The sequence below is a fragment of the Pipra filicauda genome, unplaced genomic scaffold (assembly GCF_003945595.2).
Source record: "Pipra filicauda isolate LSUMZ 115617 unplaced genomic scaffold, ASM394559v2 scaffold11_size5308982_pilon, whole genome shotgun sequence".
In the NCBI taxonomy this organism is placed as follows: Eukaryota; Metazoa; Chordata; class Aves; order Passeriformes; family Pipridae; genus Pipra; species Pipra filicauda.
In genome coordinates this window covers 2,076,873-2,093,038 of record NW_024103652.1, presented here as the reverse complement: position 1 = coordinate 2,093,038, position 16,166 = coordinate 2,076,873, and the positions used below count along the sequence as shown (strand labels likewise).

The following is a 16,166-nucleotide window of genomic DNA, read 5'->3' as shown; positions in this document are numbered from 1 at the left end:
TTGCCCATAGCAAGATTTTGCACATAACAGTTTCTGCAGACAATTGCTTCCCCATGTTGAAATGGCAGCCACTTACTTGATGGTCTGCTGGATGTTAGCCAGCCTTTGTGGTTCTTTTCAACAGATCCTTTAATGCAGCTGTGATGTCTGATCTCATTTACCACAAAAGCTGCACAAAAGTTTCATTCTTCATTGTGACTCAATGCAACCCCTGCTCTTTAGCCCCTCTTTGAGAACAAAATCAGTTCCCCTTGGATTTATAAGTATGATCTGGTGAACCTCAATCTCACCTCTGATACAAAAACAGCTTCTTTGGCGAAGGAGGTATGAATCCTTTAAGCTCCATTATTTTTTGCTTTTATTTTCTATTAGTCTCTGCTATATGGGCTCCTTCAAACACATAATGTTTATCTTCTTAAGCTGGAGTAGCAGTATGCCATAGAGAACTAGAGTGGTCTCCTCTGTTGTGACTGGCCTCATTTCTTAATTTCTTAGCATCTCAATTCTCATCTAATAAATGGGTATTTTATTTTTTTTTCAATGTGTTGATCCTTAAGACTATACATTGAGCAAAACAAGGACCATCACTCAGTTTAGTGTATTCACAGCACAGTGGGACAGTACTGGGCTGTCTGTAAGATCCACCAGTTGCTTTATACTAGAACTCAGGGTGACAATTGCTGGACAAGAACAGAAAGTAGAGCTTCCTCTTTAATATTTTTCTTGGGAAAACAGCATCTAAAATTTGAGACTCTCCCTCAAGAATTTAGTGAATTTAGTATTTCCTATATATTCCTTCTTGTTTTTTTGAAGCTCTTTGAAAGCAACACAAAATTTAGGAATCCCTACAAGATTCTTTTACCAGAAGTGCCGTGCAAATACAGTTGAAAAGTAAATGGTATATGTGGTCAAGAGAAAGAAACAGCAGTTAGAGTAGCCCAAATAGTTTGAATGTATTGCACATTTTCTATTTAAACCAATGCTGGCTGCTAGTTTAATTACTGCCAGTGTGCGGCTTTGGGTAAAGCAATTTTCTGCTCCACTTTTTCCATCTGTGAGACAAAGAAAGAGTGAAAACAAGGGAAAAGGAGGTTTAAAACCACTAGGTTTTTTCTCTTCACTAAAAGCCAAAAATCACCTCTGATCCCCCTTTTTCGTCAGAAGGCAGTATGCTTTCACCTCTCTTCACCTTTGTTGGAGCTACAGGAATTTGCCTTTCACTACCTCCTGCTTAAGCCTCTGCCTCACAAATGTGACTTGAGCTAATGTCCACAGAGCACTTTGACTGCCTCAATGAATGGTGTGGTATCAGTGTAAATAACACCCCATAGTACTTCTAAAACAGGGGTGATCCAGACAGCATGGAAAAGCAAATAAATGGCATTCCTGTTGTACTGTTCTTGTTCATATGTATTTGTGTATCTTATTGCTCTGAATTTAAGATTGCTTTCTATTCACTTTAATTGTATTTACCAGTGTAAGTGCCACAATAGATGCCCTATTGCGTCAGTATGTATTAAAAATGTGCAAGTAAGGAGCTTAAGGCTATTTAGATATGCTCCATTAGGAGAGATTGGCAATAAAGGTTTTGTATTAGCAGTGAAAGCAAAAGGGTTTTGGGAGGCTTTAGTATTTAGCTGGCAATTCATCCCTAAGATCTAACTTTCTTATTTCCCACTGCCATTTTGGTAGCTGTATCTAATATTATCTAGGCCTGCATAATACTTTTATTTACATTTTAGGATTAAAAATAACAGCAATTGCTTGGCAGGAATTCAGGCCTTGCATTTTGTGATAGTACAAAAAGCAACTGTTGGGAATAAAAAGAAGTATAGCGGTATTGTAGCATAAAATAAAACTATATATTACTTTTGATATTCAATGTGTAAAAAAAGAAAGATTTGTACTTAGGACATTGCAAAAGCTAGGACAGGCCAAAATGTATTGGATTCTACATGCCCCCAGAAGGGAGCTACTGCAGGGAACTGAACGTTTCACTTTTGGGATTAGAAACACATAGTTACTGTCTCAACTGAGGGAGCAGGCGTGGGACAGACTTGGATGCTAAGGGCTGCAGCAGTTCTAGAACTGAGCATGTTATAATGTTTATAGGCAGATTAATAACCTTAAATTAAAACCAAATGTAAATTGCCTGTAGTTGATGGTGTAACTGTTCACACATTCAGAACTTAATTGTCTCACTCTGTACTTAAAACCCAGTATGTTGACCGTATAACAAAATTGCAAAGAGAAAGTAAAACTAAATAGTTAATCTTATAATTAATCTAAAGACATTCCTTCTTAATTATTTTAAAATATCATGGAATTTGGCTTTTTCTGCTATGTAATTAGTTGATGATGTTACATTTGCTTCAAATCAGGCCCCTAGTCCTGTGATTCTTAGTCATGCATGGACAGTCACACTAAATTCAAAGGAATACATTCTTTTTTTTCCTCTAGAGTCATTGAGGATTATAAAGCTGAAAGAAAGAAAATATTTAGCTCAGAGGCGTATGCGACTGCATAGATATTCTACTATGTCTGGAATTTGTACAGCAGAACTGATTCATGCTGTCTCCCCACTTCAGCAATACAGACTAATGAGAAGACTAATCAGTAGGTTTGTGCATTTCAATTATTTGCCAGTTGCTTATTTTATTAAGTAATTTGCTATTGAAGTACAGTCAGGACTAATGGGGAAAGGGAAAATTGAATTAATACATGGCGAATACATTTAACTGTCCTATTTTTTTCTGGTTTAGAACAAAGTACTGTAAACTTGCATGACAATAATTTTTTTTATTTCAGATGGAAAAGGGGAAAAATAAAAATGGCATACATAATTGCTGAAGTAGACATTAATTTGAATCAGTGCATGGTTAACATTCTGTTGACCAATTTAGGAAAAAAATCATAATAAAAATCTAGGTTAGCCATAAATTCAATAAACACAGACTCTTACCCTCATGTAAACACTGCTGGCACAAAGTCACCCTAAAGCTGATGTACCCAGAGATGGAAGGAGTGTCCTGATTTAATATCCTTTGTTATTCCAATTGAATCATATCAGCTTAGCATTAACAAAGCATTACTTAGATCTGATATCATGTGTTCAGAGGGGGCTGGGAGACATAAGGCTTAGGAAAAACTGAGCAAGACTTTACTTCTTAATGAGTGATATTTTGTTTTGCTCTATGCTCATGTAACATTCAGCATTATGAGATACTAATCTTGGATGGGTCCCTACCTGCTACCATAACAGAGCGAATAAAAGACATAGTAATGATGATAACAGCAGTAATATTCCAAAAATTATCCTAAATTTGGGGTTGCTTATTGTTTCTGGGTTAAACATGATCAATTCTTCACAAATATTGCCAGGTCTTTCTGTTACCTCAGGGCTGCAAGCCAGAGCAGTCTTTGTTTTTCTGGAGTTCATTATGGAAAATGTCATAACACCGACAGTCTTTGAATATAAATTGTTCAGCTGACCTTTCTCACAAGTGAATTGCAGATCTTTATGAGTAGCAACAACTCATCTCCTGATCAAAATGAGGTTAACCTAGCAAATAGCTCTTTCCTGGGAGCGTATGTTATTTTTGATACCAGGAGTTAACACCTTTGCACCAGTAGGAGTTCGTAGAGTTGATTTCTGTGAAATATAATATGTAAATAGTTTCCTGCTTCAGGTATGAGGCATTTATATATTCTTCATTACCACATCCATTGCCAGAATTTTTTTTAAAAGCATCAGTGCTTATGTTTTTTTATAACAGTCAGTTTAGTAAAAATGAAACCAGTGTCCATATATGGTAACACAGCCCGGAGCTCGTGGCATCTATAGCACAATGTAATCAGGCAGTTCTGCGTACACTCCTTGAAATATTTCTCAGCAGTATCATCTGCGTAACCGAATACAGATGTTCCCAGAGGATCCCACTGTATATATACCTTATATGTTGAATCTATTTGAAGATGAATGCAGAAGCTTATGTAAGGGTTAGACACAATTTTGGCTCGTATGGTTATGTGTCCTGGGCATTATTCCCTCCCCACGATGGCTCCCTCTCTACAACTACCTGAAAGGAGGCTGTAGCAAGGTGCTTCTTCCAGGCAACTAGTGACAGGATGAGAGGACATAGTCTCAAGCTGTGCCAGGGGAGGTTCAGGTTGGACATCAGGAGGAATTTTTTCATGGAAGGGATTGTTAAACATTGGAATGGACTGCTCAGAGAGGTGCTGTAGTCACTATCATTGGAGCTGTTCAAGAAACGACTGGACGTGGAACTTAGTGCTATGGTCTAGTTGACATGGTGGTGATCAATCAAAGGTTGGACTTGATCTTGGAGGTCTTTTCCAACCTTAATGATTCTGTGATTCTGTTTGCACCAGTTAAAAGAAAATAGTCCCAGAGAACGCAGAACTACAGTAAGATTATTGTTTGTTTATTTTAAAACTAAAAAATGGTTGAGAGACACATACGTTCCTCTCATTAAGACAGAACTTAACTTTGATCACAGATTTCAGTAAAGAAAATCCCTCCAATGGAAATTTTCCCATGACCAATGAATTTGCTTATGAAAATTCGGAAGGGTGGAAGTCATTCCAATGATGTAGCAACCCTTTCCAGTTGGAGCACATGGAAGAACTACCTAATGCAGTAGGAGAAACCAGGAGCTCCAGCTGACCTGGTCCTTTAGACACAGAATGACTCCTTGACTTGGGATCCCATATCGATGTGGGGTCAGAGCCTACACAGATGAAACTCGAGTAACAACTTTTGCAAATGTTGGGTTTGACATGCATGCGCTTAATATAAAGGTGCTGTTCCTGTTACTGTCCTGTGCAGTGCCCAGGTGCCCTCTCCAGAAAGTACGCCTGTGGGGTAGAGTGGAAATCAGAAGCCATGGTAGACTCTTATAAAAAAGTCAGGTACAAATCCCAAAAATGCCAGCCGAGCTACTTTAAAAAAAATATCACCGAGAGGGATTTTTTTTGTTGCTGTTTTCGGTGGGAGAACGCTGAGCGCTGGCTCCCGGCTGTGCCCCGCTAGCGCAGCGCCGCTCACCGCCCCGGCGGCTGCGGGGCCCCGGAGCGCCCTCGGGGCGGGGTCTCTGTGCCCCCCGGCACCGCGGCACCTCGCCCCGGGCCCCGCGCTCCCCGAGCCGCTCCCGCCCTCCTCCTCGCCGCCGCGGGCGCTCGATGGCTCCGGGCCCGATTGCACAGCCCTGAGCACCGGAGACGCCCTCCATCTCCTCCTCCTTCTCCTCCCCCCTCCCCGCCGGCGGGCGGCGGCAGCTCGGGCGCAGGACCCGCGGCCCCCCCGTGCCGGAGGAGGGCGGGCGGACGGAGCCGAGCCCCGCAGAGCGGCACGGGAGCCCCGCGGGCAGCCAGGAGGTGCAGCGGGCGGCAGGTAGGGAGGGCGGGGGCAGAGGTCGCCGGTCCTGCCTCCGGGGCAGGGGGCGCGGAGAGCCCCGGCGGCCGCCCGGAGCAGGGCTCGGAGCCGCCGGGTGAGGGCGGGGATGACCCGGAGCAGCGCGGTGCCAGCCCCCCGCCCGCGGGAGGGGATGCCCGGGCTCGGCGCGGCGTGAGGGGCTGTGTGAAGGGGCAGCAGGGCCGAGCGGAGGCGGTAGCTCTCTACGGGGCTGTGCCTGCCCGAGGCCTGCGCCTGAGAAGTGCTCGATCACCCCCCGAGCCGCCTGGGTGGGTCGGTGGGTGACACACACGGCCGCCTCTGAAGCCGGCGGCCGAGCGGCTCCCGCGCTCCCTCAGCACAGCCCGTCCCGTCCCGTCCCGGTCCCCGGGGCTGCGGGGCGAGTCTCAGCCCCGCGAGGGGAGCGGAGAGCGGAGAGGGGTCTTCTCGCCGCGGGAGGAGCGGCAAGCCGGGCACAGGGCTGGTGCCGGCCGGGTGTCACGGGGGTCGGCGGCAGAGCAGCGCTGCCGGCCGGCCCGGGGTGGGCGAGGGTGGGTGTCTGCCCTGTGCGGGGCGATACAGAACCTAAGGCTACAGGGACGGGTTCGGCATTTACTTTCAACGAGGTTCTGTGATTTTAGGGTCTTTTTTGTACTTTCTTAAAAATCTTGGTAATTAATAATATTTAGGGGAGGAGTAGCAGTGTTGGACATTCTGGTATGCAGAAATGTTTTTGCAGGCTTTTGCACTTGAAATTTGCATCGTATAACTGGTAAAAACCGTGCCCAGGGATGGAAAACCTGTAAAGTTGCATTAGTGTTGACATTTTTGAATGAGGGAAAGAGTAACAGATGTTGTAAGTTTAGTGAAAAGGAAAGTTTTTTGAGATATGGGTGGAAGGATGATAGGAGAGGAGGAAGGCGGATAAAAGTTCAGTTCAGCTTTGTGTTTCTCTAAATGAAATTTGATAAATTTTGAATTTTTAATTTATTATTTGTAGTGATTCTTTAAGTTTGGGTTTCGATTTAGTAGCATTAAGTGTTTGCAGTTCTGGCCATGAACTGTACTTTTATTTTAGTCTCACATGCCAGAAATATTTTCCCTGTCTTCAGAAATAGTCAAGCTATATTGTATGTTTTGGTGTTTTGCTACATGATGTGTAATACTCTCATGTATGAAATAACAATTGAGACCCAGCAGATAGATTACTTCTGCTTGTGTGCTGAATGGAGTTTGGGTTTCTTTTCCTGATTGTTTGACACAATGAAATGGAGTTGGGGGGAGGAAACCAGTTTGATGTTACGCTAAATCTAGCGATACACTGAAAACTTGTGCTTGATTATTGAACATAGGATTGTTTTTATAGTTGGTAAAATATCTAACTTACTGGCTACTTCATGACTGACTACTTCCCAACACATCAAAAACTTTATTAATCAATGCAGTATGATTGTCTGTTTTAAAATTCAGAACATCCTAATGAGGTAGGAGGTTAGAAATATGTTCTCACAAAAACATATTCAGATTGTGGGATGTTTGTTCTATTCAGTTTTTACCAATGTGGTTTTTACTGATTTTAAGGAAGCAGAACCTTTAAAAAGACACAAAATATGTCTGTATCGACATTGCAGACCAAAAAGGCATGAAATTTTTATGCAGTTATATTTTTTGAGCTGTTTTGGAGTTTTCTTTGGGGAAAGAAAACTTTGGGTATTCATGTAAAATACCTAGAGAAAGAACAATTGCGTTGAGGTATGTCAGTAATTTATGCCTGGATAGTGGCCTCTGATCTGCCAAACAAGTCTCCTGCAAAGTCTGCATCTGTGAGGCTCCTACTGCTAAATTTGTGTGTTGATGTGTTTCAGCGCAGTTGAAGTCTAGTCATAGTAATAGCTATAATAATTTTTCAGGAAAAATAAGTATACTTTTCTGAGATTTCAGGATATGTTCAGCAAAAAATCCCTTTGGCTGAATTTAATGCTAAGCTAGACTGGATTCAGTATTTACCTTAATGGAAAATTGGTATCTAAAATCAACCTACACTTTGGATAATCCATATGCATATATATCACCTAGTGTAAGTCAATTTAACATTTTAACAAATAATTTCATTTCCTGAAACTGCTGTCATTGTGATAAAAAACCCCACCAACAACACACCCCACCCTGTCAGCATACTCAGTTTGATGTATTTTTGTCTATATTAGATAAACAGTATTGTCTACAGTGTTCTCAGGAATAAAACTACATTCAGACATGTATTGAAATTATTGGTAGGATTTAGGTGGATGTTTATACTTCTGTGCTTTTCATGCACTTGCTTTGCTATGACACCAGCTTTCAAACCTGCAAAGAAATAAACCCAAAGCATTCTATCAATTTTTATCAGACAAAAGCTAGTTATTGCTTTCCGAAGTTTAGTTAGTCCAGTTTTAGGGAGGGGGGGAATATTTTAAACTCATTTTGTCAGTATCAAACTTCCAGATATTATACCATTTTTATGACTATTAGAAGCATTGGTTAATTATTTATATGTGGTTTGCCAGGTTACCTGTAAATAAAATAATGTTCTAAGGTCCCTGTAATGGAGCCAAGTCTATCTCTTGGCTGAAACTTTCAGAAATGAACCTAAATAATATTAGAGAGTTGTGAGGGCTAGGGGGGACAGTGTGCCAGTAGTGCTGCTGTGGAGCTCAGGAAATGGCTGGCTTATATTTCTCAGTAGCTGAATGTTGTTGCTTCTTGGTTTCCTGGAATAATTCTTCTTATGTGGAGATAAAAATTAAAGTGATGACAAGAAACATGAAAGCAAAGTGTATATACTTTTTAACACAATGAGTAAACGTCTTCCAAATTTTTTTTTTAAATGTCTTGAATATGTTGTGTTGCTGAAATAGCTATTGCATTTCCAGGCACTTTTTTTCAGGGTATTTTTCTCTAATTTTCCCTCAAGCCTTGTCCTCAAAACTTCACAGAAATCATTCAGCATTCTTAGAAGACATTGTCTTGTCATTTCTTTCACATTTCAGCAAATGTATATTGTGTTGTAGTTCTTATAAGTGTCACTGTTATGTATGAAGGTTGTGGGTGGTCACATTCTTTGTGTGAACATTTTTAAAACCAGCAAGTCCAGAGCAAGGATTCTGATAGATTTCTGTTAGGTCTTTGTTGCCTTTGAGCTTTATTACTTTTTCAGATAAAGGGCAACTCCTCTGAAACTTGGAAATCAATAATAGCATTTTGGTAGGAAAATCAGTCGTTGGGAACTGTTCCTGTGGGAGTAAACAAGTACTTTGTATGAGCATCATGGTTCACAAAACAGCCTCTTTGTTTTGCAACACAGATGAAAGTAGCTGAGAAGCTAACAATAATTCTGTTTGGGCTGCATGATATTTGTTCTTTAGGACAGCCTGAAACACTGTGTGAACACAGCAAGACCTACATATGTGGGAGGTGCAATATATGAGGATACACTTGGCTTGTAACTTTAACGACTACCTGCATAAATGCTACCAAATTTTCAATGAGAGGATACATACATAGCTGTCCTGGGGCAAATTGCTTCACCCAGAGCACAGCAGAAAGCCTGAAAGAATAGGATCTTGGTTCAACATTTATGATTTCAGAATCATGTTTCTAATCTGAATAATTGCATACAAAAATATGATGTAAATGGAAGTTGTCCTAGTCTGAAATCTTCACAAATAATTAGAGGAAGTGGATGGTTTTGCAATAAGCTTTACTTTTTCTGCTTGTAGTTAGACAGATTCTTCAGTGCTTTTTGCTCTTTGGGATAAGCATGTGATGCAAGTGGGTAGATGTTTTGTTTTTTTTAAAAAAAGGAAGATAATTTAATGTGAGTGGAACTGAATCCGTCTCTAACACAGAATATACAATAAAACATATGAGTACTCAACTGTGGGATTTATTTGGTGTGTTTTTCAGATGCTAATGCACTTAAAATCTGATATTAAGAGTTAGAATTCTGCTTGATTTAAAGATCTTAATATTTCGGACCATCTCCTCTGTGGCCTGGTGTTCTTTTTCCATGTCCTCTGAGTTGTAGTCTTGTGATGACTTTCTCTTGTGGTCTGTTCTTGCAAACTGCTGTCAAACATGACTGTTGGTCCCGTCTTCTCTGTGTTTGGCTTCAAATTTTCCTTACTGCTGACCAATGTAACATAACACTGCTAAATACCTGGCATTCTTAATGGCACTATATTGATTTTGGGTGAAAAGCACTTATCACTTTGATGCTAAGGAGTAATTTGGTCCACATTGATGAGACCAATCAGTGACAAATTCAAGTATGAGTGTGTATGCATTGAAAGACTGGGTTCTGGTTTCAGAAAATCTTCACTGTCCTCCTCATCAAGGGTTTAATCAATTAAATGTACCAATGCTTCTGCTAAAGAAACAATTCTCAGGGGGGTTAACTTTCTCTTTTTTCCCCTCCTCCTCTTCATGTCTTGGTGCTAAAATGCTCTGCATTTGCTTGTGTGTTTCTTTGAAAATGCATACAAGAAAGCGGTGAAAGGGCACACGAAATTCCCAGGGTTTTTTTCAGTCAAATGAGAGGCCAAGAGTGATTAGCACTGCTGAACATAAAATATGTACAGAAGGCTCAATGTTAAATTGGGAACAGCAGTTACCTGCTATTGCTTCATGTAGCTCTGTGGAGCATAAAGTTTAAGGCTAAGGCTTGTGTATATATAAAGAAGGCAAAAGTTAGCTGAATGCTGAGGATCCTGCCACACAAAAGATTTGGAAGTACTGACATGCACTGACACTTCTATTTAGCTTTGCCTACTCTAACTGAAGATTGTGAGGCAGACTTTGCTTCTGTGAGTTAGTTGATGATAGTTTGTATAAGTCAAAAAGTAAACAAAGGCTGCCTGGTCTTTCCAGTAATAATAAACACCTTTATCTCTTGAATGTTCTCACTTCAATCCATTTCCAGTATCTAAACTCCAAGCTCATCTAAGCTGGAATTTTAGTTCTTTTTTATTCCTTAGGAAATTACTAAGATTCTATCATTGTTGTTGATTTGAAGCAGATTATTTCTGTGAGCTATAAATTCTAGCTAGATTACAGCTAAAGATAACTAAATTCTTAATTTCCTGGGCCATCAGGTCTCCCACTTGAAGTAGCTGGGAGTTTCATCCTGCACTTTTTGCCTTCTCCAGGCCTCAATGCCTCTTTCTGTTTGCCTACTAGTATAAACAACAAACTGTAACTATTGGATTTTGGTCTATGTTTCATTCATTAGTAGCTGAATTTGGCTGGTTCTTTAAGGTTTTTCTGCCCAGCTGGCAAAGACCATCATACTCGGTTTCTCTTGTGAGAAGTAAGTCCAAGGGGGCTGGGCAGGAGTTTTGTTTATGTTTGGAAGACACTCTAAACGGGTATGTCCGAGGGCTTAACATAGACTTGAGCATCGATGTCTCCCCTGCAGTCAGCTCAGATACATTGGTAATGATCATCCCATTAAACTTTTAAAACAGTGCTGCAGGAGTAACATTGATCTGAGCTGTTAATGGCTACAACTAAATGTGTCAGGCTAGAAGGCTTTCTCTGGAATGTATTAGTTCACTTGTTAGATAGATGATAAAAATCTTGCTTTCTGAGGAAAAAACCATGAATTTGAAGTCAGTTAAAATACTGCTGCGGTGCAGTGAGGGACAGCTTGAAGCTAATGAATGTGCTTCAGCTCTGTTTTTCAGCAGTGGGATGGTTATGGTGTTGATTGTATAGTGAGCCCGATGGCAGCTGTTATGAAAACACTGGTTATTATTACTGGTCGTTTTTGATCTTACTCACTACAGTTATTCATTACTCTTTTTTTACTGTTACTCATTACTGGCAATGAGTAACAGTGATAATTTCTTAGAAGCATAATATGCATTTACTTCTCTGCTAGAATCCACAGATATATCAGTGAGCTCCTGAGCTGTGCCATGCTTCAAATTGTCACCTGTGGGGAGCAGCTGAGGGATCTGGGGCTGTTTAACTTGGAGAAGAGGAGGCTCAGGGGAGACCCTGTTGCTCTCTACAACTACCTGAAAGGAGGTTGTAGCCAGGTGGGGGTCAGCCTCTTCTCCTGGGCGACCAGTGACAGGAGGACACAGTCAGTCTTAAGCTGTGCCAGGGAAGGTTTAGGTTGGATATTAGGAGGAATTTCTTCAGAGAAAGGATGATTAGACATTGGAATAGACTGCCAAGGGAGGTGGTGGAGTCACCGTCTCTGGAGGTGTGGAGGGAAAGACTGGATGTGGCACTGGGTGCCATAGTCTAGTTAATGTGTTGGTGCTTGGTCAAAGGTTGGACTTTATCTCAGAATTCTTTTCCAATCTAATTGATTCTGTAATTCTGTGATTATGCTTTAGGTCAGATTTAATGCAGAATTATGTTAATACTGAAACTAGAAAAATATAAATAATTATTAAGATAAATGACACTTTATTTTCTTCACTGCATAGTAGATGTAAAGGACTTGGACCCTTGTTTAGATTGTACATTAGATCCTGTGTGTCATACCTACAGAGCTGAGGTTGATCTGATTTCTGTTTGAGCACTTGTTCCTGGAAAAGAGACAAACTGCTGGAACAGTGAGAGATCAAATATGAAAAGTCTTGAAAGAAAATAAATTTGTAAGTACATACTTGATCTGTGTGGTAGTTTCCATTACTTGTGTTGCTCTTCTTTGAAATAATGAGTCATAATTTAAAAGCTTTCTTTTAGTGAGAGATCAGTTAGGAGTTTGCTTTGTTGCAGATTACCTTTTTTTTTTTGCTTTTTATTTTTTTTATATATATGCAAGATATGCTATGAGGTGGAAGAAAGGGGGAAAGTAAAAATTATTGCCACTATTGCTTATAGCTTTTCACTGGTTGTGTATTAGTTTTTGTTCTATCTTGTGTTGGCCCTTTTAGCCACCAGCACACTTGTAGCAAGTGTGGGTAGAGCCCTCCCCAAATCTTTGTTCTTGAAGCCTAGCCGTGATGATTAGTTTTTGTCTTAGATGTCCATGTGAAAGAAATACAGCAGTCTATGGTCTGCTCACCTCAGATTTTAAAACCTGAGGAGATTACCTAGCTCAGAATGAACTTGATAAACATAATAGATCTGTTTGGTTTTTTTTAGTCTGTTATAATTTTGTCATGGCTAATCCGTTGGTTCTCGTATTTGAAAGATGGTTGCTAAAGGCAGTTACTCAGATCAGTCTTATCCTGGATGAGTCACCCTGTATTTAAAGAAGACTACAGGTCCCTCTTTTCTCACTGTGGTCTGTCAGGAACTTCAGAAACTGAAGTGTTTTTACCTTTTAATACTTGACTCACCCTATATTCTTTCAATTTACAGGGTGACATTCTGTTTAGAGGTTGTTCTAAGAGCTTTTCTGAGCTCTTTTCTGACCAGTCTTGAACAATCCTGCTTGCCAAATTTTCCATCAATAAATGAAAAAAATTTTCATCAGTAATAAGTAGGAACACCTTCTACCTTGTCCAGTAAATCTTTCTGACAGTTTTGTTGCATACTGTAAATGCAAAATAAACCTACACCATAGGAAAAAAGAGGGATTTTTGATTGATCTGTTCTTGTAGCACCGATGGTAAAGTAATTCTTGTAATTTCTTCAGTTACCTAAAGACAAAACCAAAAGCATGGTGCTTCATGCTAGTTGGCAAATGAAGATTTTATCAGCCATGTATACCTTTTCATTTTGGTTGATGGCATAGTATACATCTCATTCAAATAAATTTCACACTTTTTTCCAGATTTCTTTTTTCAGATTGAGAAGCATCAAAATTGTAACACCAGGGGAAAGGCACTATCAAATAATTCAACATTTCTAAACATGAGTTTCATGTAAATATAGATGCATCTTTACATGCTTAGGTTGCACTCGCATCGATTCATTGGCATGTGATGACGTTCAAAAAGCTGCAGTGGCTGACGTGACATTCAGTCTTCCACCGTGCTTGCCTGGCCCCCTGCGTGGCTGTGCCTTGCCTCTGAGCTGGGCACAGTCCCACCCATGTCTGGACAGTGTGTGTTTTGGTTTGATGTTTTCTTCTGCACTTAGAAATTGCCTGGTAACATCTTGCATACATAACAAGGACATATTTATTATTAATCAAATGTAGTTCATCCCTGTGTTCTGTGCTTGTGTTCTGCTTTACATAGGCTTGTAAGCAGTCTGCCTTCTGCATTGTTCTCTGCTCTGGCTGCAAAACCAATAAAAATAAGTAAAACTTAATTTCCCACATTCTTGGCTTTCTTCTCACAAGTTTGCATGCATATGCCCTTTTTTTTATTGTTACTTTTGAAGCTTCATCAGTGTCCCTGGTGTGCAGACTTACTCTTGTTAGAGGGAGTCTCAGTCAGTGTTAGGGATAAGTTTTTTGCATGGAATAGGGGTTATACTGCTTTGTATGCAGTTTCATGGAACCAAGGTTTGCTTGTTGACCAGATCAGCTCTGTGATTTTTTAAAAATTTTTCTTTTTGCTGCATGTCCAGTTTTGTGTCTACAAAACTAAATCTTGCATAATAAACAGTGAGCCTTTGTAATTTAGTACTCATAGTTCTCTTGTGAGAAATGCTAGCCTTTCTGACCTTGTTAGCAGGGGTTCATTGTAAAGATCAGCAACTATACCGTAACAGTTTTTCTTTCTTTAATTTAAACTAAAAAATAAATAAATCTAGATTATTTTTGCAAACGTGTTGTCGTGGGTTGACCTTGGCCGGATTCTAGGCACCCACTAAAGTCACTCTGAGCTGGGAGAGGTCACACAGGCAAAACAGACTCAATGTGGGGTTAATACTAAAATTTATTACTAACAGGATAAGATCTAAAGAGTGAGAAATAAAATAGTCTTAAATACACTTTCCACTCACCCCTCCTTCCTTCCATGTTCTCCCTCCTCCCCCTGCAGCAGTGCAGGGAGACAAGTCCACCCCTCGGGCAACAGGTCTTCCAAATCTGCTCTCCTGTAGGTCACTCTTCCATGGGCTACAGGGGGACAGCCTGCTCCACCACGGTCCTCACCACAGGTTATGGGGGGGCCACAGCTCTGAGTCATTCCCCTGCTCTGTGGGGTCCCTCCCACAGGTAACAGTCCTTGATGGACCCCTCCAACGTGGTTCCACCCCTCAGGCAGTAGTTCTTCCATATCTACTGTCCCGAGGGTCACTTCTCCATGGGGTGCAGGGGGGGGTCTCTTCACCCCAATGGTCCTTCATAGGGTGAGCTGTACCGATGTGGATCCCCCACAGGGCCATGAGTCCTACCTGGGAATAACCTGCTCCGGCGTGGAGCCACAAGTCTCTTGAAGGACTCCACTCCATCCTGGGCCTTACATGGGGAGTAATGGCCTTCTTCCATGCATCCATCTGCTCCAGCATGGGCTCGGCTGCACCGCAGCGGGCTGCCCTGGCCCAGCCTGGCTCGACTCAGCCAGGGGGGAAGGGAGGACAGTGCCCGCTGGCAGGGGCCACTCTGCTGCCCTGGCCTAGCCCGCGGGGCACCCCCCCTCCACCCCTCGCAGTTTGCCTTGGAGGCTTTGGTGCTGTCAGTGCTGTTTGGCTCCTCGGGCAGGACGGGCTCCAGCACGGGCTGCTCGCGAGGCGGACCCGGGGCGCTGCGAGGACTCTCCGTGGGGCCACACACCCTGGCCCCAGCCCTGACCGCCCCTTTGCAGGGGCCGCTGCTCAGCTCGGCCGGCACTGCCGAGAGCAGCACAGGTGGCTCGGCCGGGGCACCACTGCCTGCTCCGGGGTAGGTGCCAAGAGGCCCGGGCTGGGCTGCCACCACCTCCCCCCCTGCAGCGGGGGAGGCCGCGGGACTGCCCAGGAGCTTTGGTCAGCTCTCCCCGGGCTCGAAAATTCTTCGCGCAACAAACTTGTTCTTAAATATTTTGTCACAGAGACGTTACTATTGCTCCTAATTGGCTCGGCCTTGGCCAGCGGCAGGAAGTCCCTCCTGTAGCCAGCTATCCTTGGCTTACTTGATGGGGGAAACTTCTAGCAGCTTCTTACCGAAGCCACCCTATGTAGCCCCCCGCTACCAAAAACCCAGCCACCTCAACCCACGACACATGTTTATACAATTGAACCGTCTTCATTTAGAAACAAGTTACAATAATAGCTTCAGATGGCTTTGTCCAGTCAAGTGCTAGAAACCCCTGAGGGTGCAGATTCTGCAACCTGTCATCACCAATCCCAGTGGCTGATAATCCTTACAGTGAAAATCTTTTTTCTTCTATCAAGATGGAAGCTTCCTTGTTTTAATTATGCCACTTTTATATTATTCCCTCCCATACACCTCAATAAAGATCCTGTCTTCATCTGCTTGATAATCTTCCCTTGTGAAGGCATTTCTTAAGGTCCTCTTGGACCTTCTCTTCAGCAGGCTGAACACTGGTTCACCAGGATGAAAGAAGTTTGAATTATTCTGAAATCTACATACACTTTTGATTTGTTTTCAACATCAGTCATTTGAAGACTGATTAAAAAGTGAATAGTTTTTAAATAAAGTATTCACATTCAACCTCTATTTCATGTCCTGCCAGAATAAGTTCAAGTTGAATGAGTTTTAAAAGGAAATGTGTTGCCCATGGGTTCTTACATTAAAACTATATCTAGGAGCTAGGAGAATGGATTGATAATCCTCATGTCTTGTATCCATAGTATTGTACATGAATTTTTCAGAACACATGAATCACCTATGCCAGCTCTGCTGGTTGTTGGTTTT

At 41.8% G+C, this 16,166-nt stretch overlaps 1 protein-coding gene across 5 annotated transcripts in view; it reads left to right on the top strand.

Moving 5' to 3' along the window:
- The first annotated feature begins 5,306 nt into the window (after window positions 1-5,306).
- HEATR5A (HEAT repeat containing 5A) overlaps window positions 5,307-16,166 on the top strand; it is a 68,811-nt gene continuing 57,951 nt past the window's right edge. For 2 of the 5 annotated variants that reach the window (XM_027720238.2, XM_027720194.2), the window contains exon 1: window positions 5,307-5,413. The gene's annotated coding sequence lies outside the window, so the exon portion shown is untranslated. Of the gene's footprint in view, window positions 5,414-5,693; window positions 5,712-11,625; window positions 12,064-14,580; window positions 15,192-16,166 lie in introns of those variants that run through there. The other 3 variants (XM_039386455.1, XM_027720204.2, XM_027720219.2) reach the window with 3 other exon arrangements.